The following is a 22,162-nucleotide window of genomic DNA, read 5'->3' on the forward strand; positions in this document are numbered from 1 at the left end:
CATTTTCACACCCTACCCTGCCATATCTCTATGTCTCCCTCTCCACTGACTCTCAGTCTGAGGAAGGGTCTCGAACCGAGACATCACCCATTCCTTCTCTCCAGAGATGCTGCCTGTCCTGCTGTGTTACTCCAGCATTTTGTGTCCGTCTTTGGCTGTCGACCAGTTGGCAGGTGTGAAGATGGCGGCTGGGCTGATGTAGGATATTGGCATCATGGCCACTGGTCAGGGGCCCTGTGTTCAGCCGGGGTTGCAGGTTCGTCCTGAAGAGTCACAGGCTTGATGCCTGTGGTGCAGTGGAAGCCCTGTGGTTGTGAGTTGCTTCCCTGAGCCATAGAACTAAAGGCCCGCTCATTCAGATGGAACTAATGTCAAGCAAAGTAATTGCCCTCCCATCGGTCATCTGCCTTGTGTGGCACACATAAGAGAAAGAGAACATAGGGCTCCTCTAGTTGTGACTTTAGAGGGAGAGAGAGAGAGAGCATGGAAACAGACCCTTCGGCCCACCAAGTCCGTGCCAACAAGCCATCACCATGTACACTAGCACTATCCCACACACTAGGGACAGTTTACACTTTACCAAAGCCAATTAACCTACAAACCTGTACCTCTTTGGAGTGTGGGAGGCAACCAGAGCACCCGGAGAAAACCCATGCAGGTCACAGGGAGAACGTACAAACTCCGTACCGACAACAGCCATAGTCAGGACCTAACCTGGGTCTCTGGCGCTGTAAGGCAGCCACTCTACTGCTGCGCCACCGTGAAACCTATGAATATTTCCAGCTGAGCATTGGAATTTTATGTTTATTGATTTAGAGTCATGAAATCATAGTCATACTGCATGGAAACAGGCCCTTCAGCCCAACTTGCCTATGCCAACCAAGAAGTCCCATCTACACTACATGTCCCACCTGCTCCTGGTTTGCTCATATCCCTCTAAATCTTTCCTATCCATGTACTCATCCAAATGCCTTTGAAATGTTGTCATATTACTTAAGGATTATGGTTTTAGCAGGCTGGGCCAGCATTTACTGCCCATTCCTAGTTGCCCTTGAGAAGGTGCTGATGAAGGTGCAGCTGTGCTTGTAGCGTGGGTATACCTGCAATGCTGTCTCAGATTTTGACCCAGCATTGGTGAAGAGATAGCAATATACAGGAGTTAAAACAAAACTGAGGGAATGAAATTGAAATTGAAGGCAATGGTGACTGAGAGAGGCAGTGGATACTTGGCAACAGGACCAGAGAGGGCAGAAAAAAGATTCACAAGGGTGTTGTCTGGACTATAGGGCTAGTGTTATAAAGAGAGATTGATTAATCTAGGATCGTGTTCCTGAGAGGGACCTTATCGTAGTTTATAAAATTTTGAGGGGCATGTGTGGGGTGGGCAGTCTTTTTTACTCAGATCATAAGATAATAAGTGATAGGAGTAGAATTAGGCCATTCGGCCCATCAAGCCTACTCCCACCATTCAATCATGGATGATCTATCTCTCTCCCTCCTAACCCCACTCTCCTGCCTTCTCCCCATAACCTCTGACACCCGAACTAATCAAGAATCTTCCCAGGGCAGGGGAATCTAAAACTAAAGGGCATAGGTTTAAGGTGAGAGGGGGAAGATTTAAAGGGAGCCTGAGGGACAGGTTTTTCACATAAAAGGTAGTGATATATGGAATGAGTTTCCAATTGCTTTAAAAAAACACATTTAGACAGGTACATGGATAGGAATGATTTAGAGGGATATGGGCCAAACACAGGCAAATAGATTGGATGAGATTATTTTTTTGTCATATACACCAGGGTGTAATAAAATTCCTTGTTTGCAAGAAGCTTGTCGAGTAAAACATATACGGTAATGATAGATACAGCAGTAAATACATCGATGATACACAGTAATGATACATAGAATAATAAATGCAATGACAAATGCAAATAGATGAGGTTCCATAGAAATCTAGGTCAGCATAGACCAGATGGGCTGAAGGGCCTGTTTTCATGCTGTGTCACAATGCATTCCTATGAATTTTAGGATTATAGAGATTCTAGGAACTCAATAGAATCTGTGTCCAAACCTCTGCTAAAATTAGCTAGGTTTTGAGAACTACTTGGCAGATTTCTGCCTCTTGTCAGAGTTTTTATGTTTCTATGTTTTTATTCTGGGCATAGGACAGTTGACACTTGATGAGTGACGAGGTTCTCCTGTGTTTGTAGCTAATTGTTAATGAATTGCACGCTCTACCTTGTAGGTAAATGGCACTGATTAAAAGCAGATTTTACCTGACAAATCATGCTCGGAATGGTGCAAAGGTACCTCATATGTTTTCTCAATGCTGACAAGGAGGCCGTTCAGCCTCTCAGAGCAATTCTATCAAACTCACTCCCCTGCTCTTTTCCTTGCAATCCGTTGTCTTTCGTCTCAACGCCACTCTGATTTTTCTGCCTTACAGCTGCTGGAAGTAACCAGTAAACACTCAGTTAACCAACCAACCTGCTTTGGGTGGTGGGAGGAAACCAATGCACTTGTGGGAACAGGCATGGTCACAGGAAGAACATGCAGACTCCACACAGACTAAACACGAGGTCCGCATCGAACCGGGTCCCGAAGGAGCTGAGAAGCAGCAGTTCTCCTGGCTGTGCCATCCTGGAAGGATTTTAAATTGGAATTGGCAAGAAGAGGGGAGATTAACAATAAAAGTAATGTTGCTGGATTCTGAGATAAATAAAGAGAGATGAACTGGTAGATGCCGAAAGTAAGATTGGAGAAGGTAATAGTATAGACAAGAGGCAGTTCATGATCATAAGTGATAGGAGCAGAATTAGGCCATTCAGCCCATCAAGTCTACGCCATTCAATCATGGCTGATCTATCTCTCCCTCCTAACCCGATTCTCCTGCCTTCTCCCCATAACCCTTGACAACCATGCTAATCAAGAATCTATCTGTCTCTGCCTTAAATATATCCACTGACGGCCTCAAAAGCCTTCTGAGGCAAAGAATTCCACAGTTCTTTGCCCACTTTTACTCAGAGGAGAACAAGTAACATAGATCTGGAAAGGAAAATGTAGGTATTACAGAGATGAAACTCCAACCTGAATGATTGGAAGTGTGAAATGTGAGCTATCCCCGTACAAGAAAGACTGTGGAAACTTTGCTCTAAGAGTTGAAGTGTCTGGATAGAAAAACATAAAGGGTTACTGTTTCATACAACAGTATGAAAGTATAATGTTGCAGCTTTAGAAAGGATACGGAAAAGGGCATTCAGAAGGATTACGGGATTGAAAAGGATAATGAGAAGTCATTATTAATATTGGATATATTCTCCATGGAAAAGAGAAGGTTGAGTTTTAATAAAGCTGACGCATTTAAGATTGTAGAGGGATTAAATGGTTCTGACAAGACATTCAGCAATGTACAGAAACAGAACTTTGGGATGCTTGAAATGGGGCAAATAATATGTGGCAACAATGGGCTGGTTCCCAAACTCACAAAAGGAATGGGTGGGGTGAAGCCATGTCAGAGGTTAAAATTAAAAATACCTGGACCTAGTCCTCCTCTACACTGTCCACGTCTGATTCTAGGAAACATACCTATTCACGGGAAATGGATCAGCCACCATTGGGGTGGCACGATGGTAGACTTGCTGCCTTACTGCGCTTACAGCGCCTGAGACCAGGGTTCAATCCCGACTACGGGTGCTGTCTTTACGGAGTTTGTACGTTCTCCCCGTGACTGCAAAGATTTCCTCCGAGATCTTTGGTTTCCTCCCACACTCCAAAGACGTACAGGTTAATTGGCTTGGTATAAATGTAAATTGGCCCTTGTGTGTGTAGGATAGTGTTAATGTGAGGGGATCACTGGTAGGTGCGGACTCGGTGGGCTGAAGGGCCTGTTTACGCGCTCTATTTATAACCTAAACTAAAGATATACAACAAGGTTGCTTGTCAGTCAGAAGAAGGGTCCTGACCCAAAACATCACCTCTCCATGTTCTCTTGAGATGCTGCCTGACCCGTTGAACTACTCGAGCATTCTGTGTCTTTTTCTGCCTGCCTTTACTTTTTATATTTGTAACACGGCAGCAATCTTTCTCAGGAAAAGATGGGAGGAGCTGATGCCACGAAACCTCGTCAAAAAACCTGAGGGTAGCAAGGAGAAGGAGTGTATCCTCCAAGCTCACAATTTGTCCAGAACATCCTTTACCTTCAGTCCCACCATCCCCTCTGTGTGTCTCCCCTTCCATTTAATGACATCTGGTTACATCTGCTCCCACTGACCAAACCTAAAACCCACCCCACCCCACACCACCCAACCCCTACCCCACACCACCCCACCTCAGCCCACCCCTACCCTACACTACCCCACCCCTACCCCAACCCACCCCTACCCCACCCCAGCCCCAGCCCACCTTACTCCACCCCTACCCTACCCCATCCCACCCCTACCCCACCTCACCCCTACCCTACACCACCCCACCTCAGCCCACCCCTACCCTACACTACCCCACCCCTACCCCAACCCAACCCACCCCTACCCTACACTACCCCACCCCAGCCCCAGCCCACCTTACTCCACCCCTACCCTACCCCACCTCACCCTACCCTACACCACCCCACCTCAGCCCACCCCTACCCTACACTACCCCACCCCTACCCCAACCCATCCCAACCCCACCCCAGCCCCAGCCCACCTTACTCCACCCCTACCCTACCCTACCCCACCTCACCCCACCCCACCCGTACCCCACTCCACCCCACCCCTACCCCACACCACCCCACCTCAGCCCACCCCTACCCTACACGATCCCACCCCACCCCACCCCAGCCGACCCCACCTTACCCCACCCCACCCCTACCTCACCCCAGCCCAAATTCTCTGCCACTTCCTCAATATTTCTCCTGCTCTGACTGACGGGCCTTATAGAACAGGCTTCAGCCTGCTTGTATAGTTCCACTCAAGCCTAACTTATATGTATGCCAGGGAGGTCAAAGTTAACGCTGTATGATCTTGAAAGGCTTTTGTTGTTAGAATCTTCGACAGAAAAATATAAGCAAGGAATGGGTTAAATATACTGCTCTCCTCATGCATGAGGTAAGGGAGAAAATATAATTTATCACAGTGTTATTTAATGTCATTTAAATTTTATTTCAAGAATATTAAAATCAAAAGACTGCTTCCAACACCCATTTCATGAATAGTCAGGGAAGGAGAGGGGGAGCAGGTTGTTTGTGCAATTTAATAATCCAGCTTTTGTAAGGTGAATCTACTCCAGTCTATCAACAGGGGTATCTCGTTATAATGCTTTTAAAAGGAAGTATTGTTGCCTTGTTAAAGCATGAGACCCAGCATTTGGACTTAAATCAGTCATGTCATTCTGATTTTTGAAGAGAGTCTTGCCACTGCTACTGTTTCTGAAAGCAAAGTAGCAACAGAAAATGGTATGATTAATGCTAAAACCCTGTGTTGACATCATTCAGAGACTCTCCATGCAGGGCTGAATTACCAAACACATGGTTTAAATTACATTATTGACTAAATGTTGGCAGAATTTTGGACTGAATCTCTACTGACATTAATCCAATAGTTGCTCACTAAACTCCCTTCCAAACACAGAACGCTACTGACTATAACATTAATCCACAAAATGCTGGAGTAACTCAGCAGGTCAGGCAGCATCTCGGGAGAGAAGGAATGGGTGACGTTTCGGGTCGAGAGGGTCTCGACCCGAAACGTCACCCATTCCTTCTCTCCCGAGATGCTGCCTGACCTGCTGAGTTACTCCAGCATTTTGTGAATAAATCGATTTGTACCAGCATCTGTAGTTATTTTCTTATAACATTAATCCAGATGCTTCACATAGCTACACAATTCCACCACCCCAGTGCCACCCGTGACTCTGTGTATGTTAATCTAATCCCCTCACGATGTCACTTAATGACATCTTACCCAGCATCCTGCGTTACTGACGGTTGCCTGGAAATAGCACTTCTTCCTATTTATGGGCACTAAACGTGTGCTTTTTATTGTGTTGAGGCCCTAATGGAGGTCTTGAAATAATTTGTAAATTTGTGCAAAAGGAAGAGTTATGGTGAGATACAGCACATGGACAGGCCGAAAATAGATACAACGTGCTGGAGTAACTCAGCGGGTCAGGCAGCATCTCTGGAGAAAAAGGCTGGGTGATGTTTCGGGTCGGGACACTTCCTCAGACTGAAAGTAGAGGGGAGGGAACTGGAGGTTAGAACTGGAGGAATTGGAGTTCGTCTATTTTGAGGAAACACGTGTGGTCGCAGGGAGAACATGCAAACTCCAAATTGACAGCACCAGAGTGTCCTCGCCCCCACGGGTTCAGAGCCAGACAAGGGGCTGGAGCCCACAGCCCACAGCCCCAACGGAAATTGTACCGAGGCTGCGGACAGTGAAGAGACATCCCTATGGAGTATTCACCATCCTCAGCCGTGGGTAGCCATGTCAACTGATAGACCCTTTCTCTCCTTCTCCCAGTGAGACTAGCTCCTTGCTTGTCAGAGACTGTGGACTGTATCCAAACTTGACAATTTGTGCCAGTGGAGAAGGAAACATGTACATGAAGTGTGGCATGTTCGGCTGCACAACAGACTCCAGGGAAATTACAGTCTCTCAAAGATAAATTACACATGGACGTGTACATTTAATAGCCTGATAACCATTATTCCATATAGAAATGAAAGCTAGGGCATTCTATCCCTCTATACTCTATGATGAACAACAAATGCTAATAGATCTAATTTCCAGATTAGTATTCTTATTGAAGTTAATCCATCTCTTTCACAATGTGCAAGATAGACACAAAATGCTGGAGTAACTCAGCGGGTCAGGCAGCATCTCAGGAGAAAAGGAATAGGTGCCATTTTGGGTCAGAACCCTTCTACCCAAAACCCAAAGCATCACCTATTTCTTTTCTCCGGAGATGCTGCCTGACCCGCTGAGTTACTCTAGCATTTTGTGTCTATCTTCGGTGTACACCAGCCATCTGCAGTTCCTTCTTACACATTTCGTCTCCTTCATAATGTCACTTAATTAGCCTCTCCTCTAACATACTGTTGCTGTCTCTACCTCCACTGATGTGAATCCATCTCCCTCACACTGCCACTGAATAACCCATCTTCCCTTGTGACTGCATCTCCACTGATGTTAATCAACCCCCTCACAATGTGTAGGAAGGAACTGCAGATGCTGGTTTACCGAACATAGACACAAGATACTGGAGTAACTCAGTAGGTCAGGCAGCATCTCTGGAGAAAAGGAATAGTTGATGTTTCGGGTTGGGCCCTTCAAACTGAGAGTCAGGGGACAGGGGAATTAGAGGTATGAAAAGGTACGAAGAAGGTATGAAAAGAACAAATCAAAGTCAGCAACAACGATCAATGAAAGGCAGAGCCAACAATGCTCCATTGTTGGCTGTGGAAAAGGTGATGATGAGTGGATAGACAATAGACAATAGGTGCAGGAGGAGGCTATTCGGCCCTTCGAGCCAGCACCGCCATTCAATGTGATCATGGCTGATCATTCTCAATCAGTACCCCGTTCCTGCCTTCTCCCCATACCCTCTGACTCCGCTATCATTAAGAGCTCTATCCAGCTCTCTCTTGAATGCATTCAGAGAATTGGCCTCCACTGCCTTCTGAGGCAGAGAATTCCACAGATTCACAACTCTCTGACTGAAAAAGTTTTTCCTCATCTCAGTTCTAAATGGCCTACCCCTTATTCTTAAACTGTGGCCCCTTGTTCTGGACTCCCCCAACATTGGGAACATGTTTCCTGCCTCTAACGTGTCCAACCCCTTAATAATCTTATATGTTTCGATAAGTTCTCCTCTCATCCTTCTAAATTCCAGTGTATACAAGCCTAGTCTCTCCAGTCTTTCAACATATGATAGATACAAACAGTGAAACTAAGCAGGACGACAATGAAACTGGTAGGACAACAGTGAAGAACGACAATGAAACTGGTAGGACGATTAGGGTGGGGGAGCGATGGAGAGAGAGGGCATGCAAGGGTTGACAGCTGCCCAAGGTAAAGATGAGGTGATTGAATGGATACAAACTGAAGGTACAGGAGTTAATCCAGCTCCCCCACACTGTCACTCAATAACTCTTTTGTGACAAACAAAGACACTGATCATTTCATCCCAACTTCAATCATTGAAAAATTGAAGGGTTCAGAAGTGAAGTTGAAACATGTTGATCTAAAAAGAAACCCAAATTCATTCCTTGATTTCAATGGTATTCCGCTTACTTCAAAAATCCATACACTCAAAATCTGCCTGCAGCACATATCTTTTAAGACCGTTTGGCACAAAGAACTGAAGTTACTTTGTTGTAGATTTATTTTTCCTGAGAGCTGCTCGTATCTCTGGAATGACCTTTCTTTCTCCCAGTTCACTGAATTAACATTGAATGTCAATGTTATCCAATTCAAGTATACTCTTCATCAAACTAAACGCCGTATATTAATTAAGCCGCACGACTGCTAAAAAAAAAAGGAAGAACCCCTGTGGATCTTATTTCAACTCTCCCCGGAGAGGAGAGTCTTTGAAAGAAAACTCTGATCCCACGCAGTGTGGCGGAATGGGCACTTAATTAAAATCTCTGGCACACTTGGCATTGTGGAGCGCCTGGAGTCCGCAAAGTGAGCCAACAGCGGACTCTGTGATGAAGAGCAAAGTAGCGTCCAACACACACACACACACAACACAACACACACGCAGCACACACACAACACACACACACAACACACACAACACACATACAACACACAACACACACACACACACACACACACACACACTGAAGACAAACGCGCCACTCAAACGTCCCAGTCCCTTCACTGCACAGGACCAGCAAACCGACTCCCCCACCCTCAGACGCACGTCGTTCCTCTCTCACTGCCCAGCATAAAAGTTTTTTTGTGTTTATTCTCGTTGAAATGTCCTAGCGTTCAGTTCATTCGCTGCGGGCCACTCATTAGTAAAATTGGAAGATAGCTGCTCCCCGCTCGTGGTTTCCATAATCCACAGTTGGGGGGGGTGGGTGCAGATATACATAACCAGAGGGCATAGGTTTATGGTGAGGGGGGTTAATGGGAACCCCGAGGGGTAACCTTTTTACACAAAAGGTGGTAAGCGTATGGAACAAGCTGCCAGTGGAAGAAGAAGGGTCTGAAGAAGGGTCTGGACCCGAAACGTCGCCCATTCCTTCCCTCCTGAGATGCTGCCTGACCTGCTGAGTTACTCCAGCATTTTGTGAATAAATACCTTCGATTTGTACCTGCATCTGCAGTTATTTTCTTCAGCTACCGGAGGAGGTAGAGACGGAATGCTGGAGTAACTCAGCGGGACATGTCTGGACAGAAGGATGAAGCACCCACGGATGCTGCCTGTCCCGCTGAGTAACTCCGGTATTTTGTGTCTATCCTCGCTGTAAACCAGCATCTGCAGTCCGCTTCCTACACACACCGGAGGAGGTAGTTGAGGTAGCGTTTAGGAAACATTTGGACAGGTGCATGGATGGGTTTAGAAGGGCACGGACCAAAAGCAGGCAGGTGGGACTAGTGTAGATGGGGCATGTTGGTCGGCATGGGCAAGTTGGGCCGAATGGCCTGTTTCCACGCTGCATGGCTCTATAATTTACGTTGCCACCGCTTGAAAGCGATGTATATATGTATATATTTATTTATTTCCCAGTTCCCTCAGACCGTGAACGATGGGGGATTGACTCCTTGCTGCCACCTGCTGTGAATTCAATCCAAACCCCTTTGTAACTTTACTTCTTAAAAATGACCACAGAAGGGGATTCCAGTTGGCGTGTGCTGTCTTTGATGTCGCAAGGCAAACACGCAGTGATGGGCATAAACACTCAATTACCCTGAAGTCTCCAACGAGCTGACTGCAAGTCAATTGCCGCTTTCGAATGTAACCTTCTGCAAAGCCTTTGGTTGATGAAACATTTCTTCACACAGAGAGTGGTGAGTCTGTGGAATTCTCTGCCACAGAAGGTAGTTGAGGTCAGTTCATTGGCTATATTTAAGAGGGAGTTAGATGTGGCCCTTGTGGCTAAAGGGATCAGGGGGTATGGAGAGAAGGCAGGTACAGGATACTAAACTGGATGATCAGCCTTGATCATATTGAATGGCGGTGCAGGCTCGAAGGGCCGAATGGCCTACTCCTGCACCTATGTTTCTATGTTTCTATGAGATGTTGCTCCTGATCGTCCGAGGACTTGCAATAATAGCCCGCCCTTTCTGATTCCCTCGTACCACCCCTGTCCTGTAAAGAACCAGTGGCTCCATTGGCAGGAAGCAAGATTGGGCTGGGTGGATTTAGCGCCATTCCCATCGCACGTACTTTAACCTGCTACCCCGCCACCGTGCTGAACGAAGAAATGCATTGAGACAAAACTTTGCAGATGCTTTTCGCGTCGGTGGCGATTTTAGAAGCCGCGACGTCTCAAAAACTCCCCCTTCTGCAAACCGCACCTGCAAACCCTTCTCACCCCCTCCAAACCCCCCCCCCCCATCCATAACCTCCTGCAACAAACTGCGGGTGAGTTAACTGAAAAAAATGCTGGAGTAACTCAGCGGCTCAGGCAGCATCTCTGGATAAAAGAGTCGGGTCGAGACCCTTCAATTGTCACAGGATTGTACCGGTAACAAGTTATTTTAAAAAAAATCATTAACATTGAGAAAATATCGTAATCCTCCGTGAAGCCTAACCGGGTTTGATTTGAACAGCCCCAGTATAAACTGAAGCATAGCATTAGATTCGACTCGTCTCATCTCTTTTCTGTGATTCCAAGTAGCAACAGCATAACACACACAAATAAGTTCAAACGCTTTCTAAACAGCTCCAGAGAGAGAGACATCAGCTCATCTGACAGCCCCCCCCTGATAGCCCGTTGGGTATTTTGGAGATTCCCTTCAGCGATGTACGCAGATCCCAAAAGTCAGGGATTCCTCTGAAAGGGGCAGAATTCCTCAATCCATCTCCTGCAATCCCGACACAATGCTGGAATCAGAGCAGTCGCCGGGGCTGGATTACTGGTGGGAGATACGATACAACTGGGTGTAGTTATCCGGGCGAAATCTGCCAAGGGAAAATGCTTTAATTGCGTACATTCTGCATAGAATCGCCAATGGTTGTAATTTTGGGGGACATTTGCAGCTCACGCCCCCGCGCTGTGCAACCCCATCAGGTTCAGCCGATCCAAGTAAAATTGCAATTCTGTCTTACCCGATGCCTTGCCTTTTCTCCAGGAGAACTCAGTGCGCTGCCGAATGTGCCCTCGATGAAAAGCTCATTGTAACCTTCCCTCCCCGAGCGAAAAGAAGCCGGCTGGATAGATCTCCTGTGTTGGATCGTGACATTCAGAGAGAGAGAGAGAGAGAGGGATCCTGGGCTGGGGGTTTGCCTCTCTCTCGCATCAGAGAGACCCTTCTCAAATCATCTCTCTCTCTCCCTCTTTAATCAACAATACATTCAGTGCCGACATGCCTCGGGTTTCTGCTCGCCACTGCCGAGCGTTACAGAACGGAGCAAGGCGCTGACTCCCGGCGTGGGCAATTTGGCAGCAATTCGCTTGCACTGAAGACTGTCACGTTGTCCTGCAACTGGCAAAAACCAGTGTTCTGCCTCCAGCCCTCCATCCCTTCTGCCTCCCTCCCTCCCTCCACACAACCCCTAGCTCTCTCTGACACTGAACGCAGTCTCTTTCTTGTGCAGTCTCTTGGAAGATGAATGCTCAGGGCACGTTATAGCCCAGTGTTCACCCCACGCTGCCCTAGAGGTCAGAGAGAGAGAGACAGTTTAAAATTAGACAAGTCGGTGATTCTTGCCCAACACCTCAAACCGCTGGCCAAGTTAGTTTTTTTTGTGTGTGTGCTTTGATTCATCACAAATGGGCCCGGATTCCTTTCAATCCCCAATTTGTATGAACGACGCAGGAACAAACCAAAAAACGGAATCTTGTGGAATTATTAAAGCGGTGGCGGAGGAGGGGGGAAAGTTCCATCCACTTTGACCAGCTCTTGGGAAGGTCTAGATTTCTGAAGGTTTATTCAGAGGCCCGTTTGTGCGTTATGCCAGGAGCTCTCTCTCTTCAAAATGAAAGGGACAGAGACAGACAGACCGGGAGAGAGAGAGAGGGAGAGAGAGAGAGAGAGAGAGAGAGAGAGGATGCGGGCTGATAACAGTGGTTATGTTAGTATAAGAAGATAACTGCAGATGCGAAGGTATTTATTCACAAAATGCTGGAATAACTCAGCAGGTCAAGCAACATCTCAGTCTGAAGAAGGGTCTCGACCCGAAACGTCACCCATTCCTTCTCTCCCGAGATGCTGCCTGACCTGCTGAGTTACTCCAGCATTTTGTGAATAAAAACAGTGGTTATGTTAATTCTTGAAGGTTTATTTCTTGTACGGTCGGTAGAGTTATAGCAAGATGAAGGCTGCATCTGCCCACAGTTAGAAAGGAAATGAAAGACAAGTGTTTTAAACGACACCTTTCGTAAAACCCAGGATATTACGGAGATTATTGTAAACTGCCAATGAATTGTCGACACGCTGGGAAATACCGCAGCCAAGTTATTCATTGCGAACTCCCAGAAACAGGATGGGATATTAACCAAATAATCCACTTCAGTTATATAGATTGAGGGCTAACTATTGACTGGGCTGCCACAGAGATCCACCTGCACTGGAATAGATACCGTGATCTCTCACCTGAGAGAGCAGATGGAATTTTCATATCAATGTTTTCCAAAATCTCTCCCCCTTACTAGAGTGCTCCAATCCAGGCAATGTCCACCACTGTTAGATATGAACATTGAATTATCTAATTTCAAACAACCGTTACATTCCCTCCCTCCCCCCCCCCCCCATTCCCCAGCCCCCACCCCCACCCCTCTCACTCCCCCACCCTCATCATCATCCTACTAGTTCCACTGTTCCCATTCTTGCATCCCTTTGTTATCACCTCTTCCCCAGTCAACAAGGGGCCATTAAGGTCTCCACCCTCCCTTGGTCATCAGTTGACAGCCTTTCTTTGTCCTGGCCTTTACTTACCACCAGTTTCCTCCCCTATTCTTTCGGTCTGAAGAAGGGCCCAGACCCGAAACGTCAACCATCCTTTTTCTCCAGAGGTGCTGCCTGACCCGCTGAGTTACTCCAGCACTTTGTGTCTAATGTCCACAATTGAATCTCCTTTCCTCTGCATGCTCTCCAATGCAGTCATATCTTTCTTATAGTGTTGTGACCAGAACTGCACAAAATGTTCCAAGTGTTATTTAACCCGTGTTTTTTAAAATTGCAAGATAACATCCCAACTCTTCATGTTCAAATTGTATGTTCTGGTCAATGAAGGCAAGCACATCATTTGTCTTTTTCACCACCCTATTGATCTGTGTTGCCACTTTCACAGAACTGTGGAGTCGGACCTCTTGGTCTCTCTATTCAACATTCCTCTGTGCCTTATTCATTATTGCATGTATCCCACTCCAATGTGATCGACAAAATGCATCAATTCAAGAGAAAATCCCTTGTAGATGATGAAGAAACTTGGAGGTGTCAGAAGGTGAGTTACTTGCCTTTGGATGCCTAGATAGAGCTCTTAAGGTTAGCGGAGTCAGGGGGTATGGGGAGAAGTCAGGAACGGGGTACTGATTGAGAATGGTCAGCCATGATCACATTGAATGGCGGTGCTGGCTCAAAGGGCCGAATGGCCTCCTCCTGCACCTATTGTCTATTGTCTACCCAACTTCTTATATGCATTTGTAGGCATAGAGTCATACAGTTGAGAAACAGGTCTAACAACCTAACTTGCTCACAACGACCAACATCTCCCATCTACACTAGTCCCACCTGCCTGCATTTGGCCCATTTCCCTCTAAACCTATCCCATCCATGTATCTGGCTAAATGTTTTTTGAACATTGCAATAGTACCTGCTTCAACTATCTCCTCTGGCAGCTCGTTCCATACACCCACCACCCTTTGTGTAAAAAAGTTACTTCTCAGATTGATATGAAATCTTTACACCCTCACCTTAGACCTATGACCTCTGGTTCTCAATTCCCCTACTTTGGGCAAGAGAATCTGTGCATTTACCCGATCTATTCTTCTCATGATTTTGTACACCTCTCTTAGATCACCCCTCATCCTCCGGTGCTCCAAGGAATAGAGTCCTGGCCTGCTCAACCACTCCCTATAGCTCAGGCCCTCGAGTCCTGGTAACATCCTCATAAATCTGCTCAGAACCCTTTCCAGCTTGACATCTTTCCATTACATGGTGCCCAAAGCTGAACACAATACTCTAAATGTTGCCTCATCAACATCTTATATAACTGCAACAGGACCTTCACACTTCTATACTCAATACTCTGTCTGATGAAGGCCAATGTACTGAAAGCCTTTTTTTACCACCCTATCTACCTGTGATACCACTTTCCCCCCAAACATGTCCTATCCATGTACCTGTCTAACTGTCTCTTCAATGTTGGGATAGTCCCAGCCTCGACTACCTCCTCTGGCAACTTGTTCCATACACCCACCTTTGTGTGAAAAAGTTACCCCTCAGATTCCTTTTAAATCTTTTCCCCTTCACCTTGAACCTATGTCTTCTGCTCCTCAATTCCCCTACTCTGGGCAAGAGATTCTGTGCACCTACCCAATCTATTCCTCGCATGATTTTATACACCTCTATAAGATCACCTCTCATCCTCCTGCGCTCCAAGGAATAGAGACTCAGCCTACTCAACCTCTCGCTTTAACTCAGACCCTCTAGTCTTGGCAACACCCTCATAAATCTCCTCTGAACCCTTTCAAGCTTGACAATATCTCTTCTATAACATGGTGCCCAGAACTGAACACAATATTCTAAATGTGGTCTCACCAACATCTCATACAACTGCAACATGACCTCCCAACTTCTATACTCAATACTCTGACTGAAGGCCAATGTGCCAAAAGCCTTTTTGACCACTTTATCTACAGTGCATTCAGAAAGTATTCAGACCCCTTCACTTTTTCCACATTTTGCTACATTACAGCCTTATTTTAAAATGGATTAAATTCATTTTTTTAATCATTAATCTACACACAATACCCCATAATAAAAAAGTGAAAACAGGTTTTGCAAAGTAATTAAAAATAAATAACTGAAATATAACATTTACATAAGTATTCAGACCCTTTGCTCAATACTTTGTTGAGGCACCTTTAGCAGCGATTACAGCCTCAAGTCTTCTTGGGTATGACGCTACAAGTTTGGCACACCTGTATTAGGGTATTTTTTCCCATTCTTCTCTGCAGATCCTCTCAAGCTCTGTCAGGTTGGGTGGGGAGCGTCGATTCACAGCTATTTTCAGATTCCTCCAGAGATGTTCGATCGGGTTCAAGTCCGTCCTCTGGCTGGGCCACTCAAGGACATTCACAGACTTGTCACAAAGCCACTTCTGCGTTGTCTTGGCTGTGTGCTTAGGGTCATTGTCCTGTTGGAAGGTGAACCTCTGCCCCAGTGTGAGGTCCAGAACGCTCTGGAGCAGGTTTTCATCAATGATCTCTCTGTACTTTGCTCCGTTCATCTTTCCCTCGATCCTGACGTTTCCCAGTTCCTGCCGCTGAAATACATCCCCACAGCATGATGCTGCCACCACCATGCTTCACCATGTAGGTATGGTATTGGCCAGGTGATGAGTGGTGTCGTTGAGCATTCAGGCCAAAGTGTTCAATTTTGGTTTCATCAGACCCGAGAATCTTGTTTCTCATGGTCTGAGAGTCCTTGAGGTGCCTTTTGGAAAACTCCAAGCGGGCTTTTACTGAGGAGTGGCTACCGTCTGGCCACTCTACCATAAAGGCCTGATTGGTGGAGTGCTGCATATATAGTTGTCCTTCTGGAAGGTTCTCCCAGCTTCACAGAGGAACTCTGGAACTCTGTCAGAGTGACCATCGTGTTCTTGGTCACCTCCCTGACCAAAGTCCTTCTCCCCCGATCGCTCAGTTTGGCCGAGCGACCAGCTCTACGAAGAGTCCTGGTGGTACCAAAGTTCTTCCATTTAAGAATGATTGAGGCCACTGTGCTCTTCGGGACCTGCAATGCTGCAGAAATTATTTTGTAACGTTCCCCAGATCTGTGTCTCGACACAATCCTGTCTCGGAGGTCTAAGGGCAATTCCTTGGTCTTCATGGCTTGGTTTTGGCTCTAACATGCACTGTCAACTGTGGGACCTTATATAGACAGGTATGTGCCTTTCCAAATCATGTCCAATCAATTTAATTTACCATTGGTGGACTCCAATCAAGTTGTAGAAACATCTCAAGGATAATCAACGGAAACAGGATGAACATAAGCTCAATTTTGAGTGTCACAGCAAAGGGTCTGAATACTTATGTAAATGTGATATTTCAGTTATTTCTTTTTAATTACTTTGCAAAAAATTCTAAACAACTGTTTTCGCATTTTTATTTTGGGGTATCGTGTGTAGATTGATGGTAAAAAAAAAGAATTTAACCCATTTTAAAATAAGGCTGTAACGTAGCAAAATGTGGAAAAAGCGAAGGGGTCTGAATACTTTCTGAATACACTGTACTTTCAAGGAACCATGCACTCCTAGATCCCTCTGCTCTACAACACTCTCCAGAGGCCTACCATTCACTGTGTAGTTCCTGCCCTTGTTAGACGTCCCAAAATGCAACACCTCACACTTCTCTGTATTAAATTCCGCCAACCATTCCTCACCCCATTCCTTCATGAAGCAGTTGACAGGGGATGGGGCTGGAACACTATCCTGAGGAACTCCTGCAGTGAAGTCATCAGGCTGGGATGATTGACCTCTGACAACCTCACCACATTTCCATTCTACAAGGTATGACTCAAACTACTGGAGTGTGTCTTCTCATACTCATTGATTTTGGTCAGTTTTACCAGGGCTACTTGACGTCAAACATGGCTCCAGTGCTGCCTTGGTGTCAAGCATGGACACTCTCACCTCAGCTCCAGAATGTAGCTCATTGGACCAAGCCTAAGTTGAGGTCTGGTGCTGATGGATCCCAGTAAAACCAAAGCTTGCTCAGGGGAGGAGATTATTGGTGAGTGATTATTTATAGATAGATACTGTATTGTCACATGTACCATGAAGGTACAGTGAGATTATTTGCTTTTGCATACAAAGTACACAAAAGAGGCGCCACAAGGCACAATTTATAGCGCTGTTTAGACACTTTCAATCAGATTGAAGGTAATTAGTGGAATAGGATTTGGCCTGCATTTTTGAATAGGATGTATCTGGGTATTTTTCCACATCATTGAATAGATGCCAACATTATGACAGAATTGAATCAGGTTGACTGGAGATACAGCTCGTTCTGAAGAAGGGTCTTGACCCAAAATGCCACATATCAATGTTCTCCAGGGATGCTGCCAGACTTGCTGAGTTACACCAGCATTTTGTTTCCTTTTGTGTATGAATCAGCACCTGCAATTCCTTGTTTCTACCCTAGTTCTGAAGTGCAAGTCTTCAGCAACTGTATTGGGATGTTGTTAGGATCCATAGTGCTACTGTTTCTTGATATCATTTGAAGGGAATCATACTAGCTGAGGGCTTGTTTCTGCGATCATGGAGACCTCTGGTGCAAACTGAGGTAGACAATCCACTCACCGCTTCTGGCTGCAAGTGGTTCAGCCCTGGATTTAGCACCCACATGCTGGGTTTTTTCATTGCTGATGCCAGGAGTATTCTTGGAGCTTCCTCTTCTGATAAGCTGTTTAATTGTTCTCCGCTATTCATGACTAGGTATCGTACGACTGCAGAGCCAGTCCTAGGAGGCAGCACATTAGCTCAGCGGTAGAGTTGTTGCCTTACAACACCAGAGACCCCGGTTCAATCCTGACTATGCGTGCTGTCTGTACGAAGTTTATATGTTCTCCCTGTGACATGCGTGGGTTTTCTTTGGGTGCTCCAGTTTCCTCCCGCATTCCAAAGACGTGCAGATTTGATGGTTAATTGGCTTCTTTAAAATTGTAAATTGTCCCTAGTGTGCAGGACAGTGCTAGTGAATGGGTGATCGCTGGTCGGCGCGGACTCGATGGGTCGAAGGGCCTGTTTCTGCATAATAGCAGTCTGCGTTCTGCAGCTGCGGCTCACCGGCAGTCTCTCTGTCTTTTTTTTGTTTTTGTCTTTGTTATCGTTTAAATGTTTCTTTTGATTTATTTTTAACTCTGTATATGTGGGGGGTGGTGGGGGGGGGGGGGGGGGGGGGGTGGGGGAAACCTTTATTTCTAATCTCCTCCTCAATGGAGATGCGACCTTTACCGTGTTGTGTCTCCGTTCGTGCTACGGCCTAACACCGTGGAGTCGGCGGCCTCCAGCTGGGATCGACCTTGAAGACTCCGGTCGCAGGGCCTGGACTTACCATCTCGGAGGCTTCGGCCGTGGGCCCTGCAGACCGCAACATCGGGAGCTAGCAGGTCCCTGGCTGGCGACCGGCTTTCGGGAGCTCCAGCCGTAGCAGCTTCGACCGCCCCGGAGCGCGAGGTTTGATCGACCCGCTCGCAGGCCCTTCATCGCCCTGCGTGGCTCGGTCGCGGCACTTTCCATCGCCCGGTGAGGGTTCAGGACCTTCATCGGCCTGCTCGGCTCGGCCCTGGGACTTTCCATCGCCCGGTGGGTCTTCAAAAGTCGGGAGCCTCGATCGCCTCGTGGCACCATGGGAGAAGAATGAGGAGGAGATAAGACTTTTCTTTGCCTTCCATCACAGTGAGGGTGTGCCTGGAGCAATCACTGTGATGGCTGTTTGTGTTAAAAATTGTAATTGTGTGTCTTGTGTTCTTTATTGTCTACTGCCGGACCCTGACGTGAGAGGACGCTGGCGCTATTTGTTCGCCGCTTCTCCGTCAGGATAGTTTGTCTGTTTGTTTTTATGTCTTGACTGTTTTTGTAAAGCGTCTTTGAGCATTTGGAAAAGCGCTATAAAAAACAAATGTTTATTATTATTATTATTAAAGTCTAAAACCCCGATCTGATGCATTGGCTGTGAAATTCCTTAGCTCTGTCTCGCGCATAATGTTTTTGCTGTTCAGCATGCATCTGATCCGTTATTGCAGTGTGACAGGTTAGCACCTCATTGTAGGTATGGTCTCTTCATTAAACGAGGTTTGATCACTTGGATTCACAGCAGTCAATATCCCATCTTCATACTGAGGACTCTGTCCAAGGTAATGAATGGCATTTAATAGAATTGACAGAGAGCGGATCTGACAGTCACTCAATTACCAGGCATTGATCATCTCCAGCAAAACACAGACCAACACCCAGCCTTGGCATTCAACATCATTACAAGCTCCTTGTTGTGGTGCTGGATTCTCACTGACAATATTGGGTTGAGATATTTCTTCCTTATTTTTCTAATTGTTCATCCAACAGAGTGTGCACATACACACGTGTGTGTGGATATGTGTGTGCGCATGCATATGTGCATGCCTGCACATGTATGCATGCACATGTGTGTATGTGTGTGTGTAAGTGTGAATGTATGTACTATACTAATCAATGGATTTGTAACTGACTGAATTTTGATTAATGTAGATCGACTGAAGATCTGAAGAAGGATCTTGACCCGAAACGTCACCTATTCCTTCTCTCCTGAGATGCTGCCTGACCCGCTGAGTTACTCCAGCATTTTTTGATACCTTCGATTTGTACCAGCATCTGCAGTTATTTTCCTACACAATGTAGATCAACTGTTTATTTTGCTAAACCACATTTCATATTGAGCCTTTGGCCTGGTCAAGTTGAAAAAATTAGGTGCATTTTAAGGAGAAATATAAAGAAAGGGAGGTGAAGGGAAGAGCAAGACTAGGCGACAATTGTAGGCTGTAAACATCAAAAACGCAGCTGATAATACAGGGGAAAGAGGCGGATTGGAGGAAAGTGAGTGGGCATCCAGCCAAGATGCCCATAAACAGGATACGTACCATTCCTGCTACAAGCCCACCCAACAAGGGCCATAACACCATTTGACCATCACATACAAGTTGTGGGGAATTTACCACCAAATTTTATTCGATCAGACTCTGCGTCACTCTTCCAACCTCTAGATAGCAATCACCAGTGAATTGAATGCAACGTCAGAAACATCGAACTGGTGGATGGAAGGTAAGTAGCATAGGATCGGAGGAATGATTTACTTCACTCGACAAGTGACTGATCTGTATCTGAATTCAATTTACCCACTCGGTTGCTTAATACTGTGACCTCAGCCCTCTATACTCACCAACTACTTTGGTGGTCTATCTGTTGACAGTTCAATGAGGCACACCTTCTACTGATGGAGCTGGGTCACCCATCTGGCTGAGAGGACCTACTTTTAAGGTAGAACCCCCCAGCTACTAAGAGGACCCCCTTTGATCCCTCATAGTTATCTGTTGGAAGGAACTGCAGATGCTGGTTTAAACCGAAGATAGACACAAAAAGCTGGAGTAACTCAGCGGGACTGGCAGCATCTCTGGAGAGAAGGAATGGGTGAAATTTTGGGTCGGAAGAAGGATCTCAAACCGAAACATCACCCATTCCTTCTCTCCAGAGACGCTACCTCACAGTTTATCTGTTGTCTCAGTTTCAAAGCTCCTCAGTCTCAATGTTGATTTGGATCAGGGTTCCAGATATCTACTAACCTCTGTGTAAAAATTCCTTCTATACTTTTCTACTGAATGACACTGCACTAATTTTAAGGTTATGTTTCCCCATTTCTCCTGTAACAGGAAATAGCTCCTAGCAGTTTACCCTTTCAGTTCTTTAGTAAATTATCTTAGTTAGATCACACCTCTCCTCCAGACATTGCAGCTGGAAGATATCTGCAATAGTTGGTTTCCTAAGTCCTTTGCAACAACCTCTTCCACATAACTCCTAAACTCTTGAATTTCCTCTCCAAAACTACCCACTTCTTTGACTTGCACCGCTTTCTTTCTGTAAATCGCTCTTTAAATCCAAGCTGTTTGACCCGAGCTTTAAATCCTCAATCTCAATATGGCTTCAGTCCGAGGGTGGTGAATCTCTGCAATTCTTTGCCAAAGAAGGCTGTGGAGGCAGTCAGTGGATATTTTTAAGGCAGCGATAGATAGATTCTTGATTTGTATGGGTGTCACGGGTTATGGGGAGAAGGCAGGAGATGGGGTTAGGAAGGAGAGAGATAGATCCACCATGATTGAATGGTGGAGTAGACCAGATGGGCCGAATGCCCTACTTCTGCACTGTCACTTATGACCTTTTTTTAGCGATACAGCGCAGAAACAAGCCCTTCGGCCCACCGGGTCCGTGCCACCCAGCGATCCCCGCACAATAACACTATCCTACACCCACTAGGGACAATTTTTACATTTGCCCAGCCAATTAACCTACATACCTGTACGTCTTTGGAGTGTGGGAGGAAACCGAAGATCTCGGAGAAAACCCCCGCAGGTCACGGGGAGAACGTACAAACTCTGTAAGGCAGCAACTCTACCGCTGCGCCACCGTGCCGCCCTTTTATCTGACTAAATTCCCAGTAGAGCACCTAGTGATGCTTTACTATATTGGTGGTCCTTTATAAATGCAAGATCTCCTCGTTTGGGATGTGGTTCCTCCATGCTCACACCATGCCTCTAACTGGCTGACAGGACAAGCACAAAATGAAAACGTGGGTAGGATGAAACAGGAGCCTTGGGGGGGAAGTACAAATTGCCTGATTCTGTGCCATAAATTCAAGGCAAATCCAAATAAAGCAGCCTTTTTTATTTGATCTTCAATATTTTTATAACGAATAAAATGAAATGAAAGACACATCGTATTTTTTAATGCCTTTTGGCTTTTCCCTCTGAGTCGCACGTTGTAAATTAGACTTTAATCCCCGGAGAATCCGGGGCAGTCCAGAAGTGATTGGAGTGTTGTGACAGGGGTCACCTTTCCAACCTCACTCTGCCAGTTGGAGGGAAAACATTGGAAATTCAGGCACGTCACACATAATGTTTCCCTAGCAGAAGCAGCGGTAGATTCCCAGGCCACCCACCCCTCACTCTCCTTCTGTGCTCCAGTTTTCTACACCATTGGCAGCTCAGTAACAGCAACTTGCTTTGTATTTGACGTGCTTAAGATGTTAATGTTGCAACAT

General features: G+C 46.1%; 1 protein-coding gene across 1 annotated transcript in view; it reads right to left on the reverse strand.

Annotated features, from left to right (window-relative positions):
• Window positions 1–11,752, reverse strand: part of tmem121aa (transmembrane protein 121Aa) — a 68,039-nt gene extending 56,287 nt beyond the window's left edge. Inside the window, exon 1 of the mRNA XM_078406226.1 lies at window positions 11,260–11,752. The gene's annotated coding sequence lies outside the window, so the exon portion shown is untranslated. The remainder of the gene's footprint in view (window positions 1–11,259) is intronic.
• Between the last annotated feature and the right edge of the window lie 10,410 nt (window positions 11,753–22,162).

The sequence above is a fragment of the Rhinoraja longicauda genome, chromosome 10 (genome assembly GCF_053455715.1).
Source record: "Rhinoraja longicauda isolate Sanriku21f chromosome 10, sRhiLon1.1, whole genome shotgun sequence".
Classification (NCBI taxonomy): domain Eukaryota; kingdom Metazoa; phylum Chordata; class Chondrichthyes; order Rajiformes; family Arhynchobatidae; genus Rhinoraja; species Rhinoraja longicauda.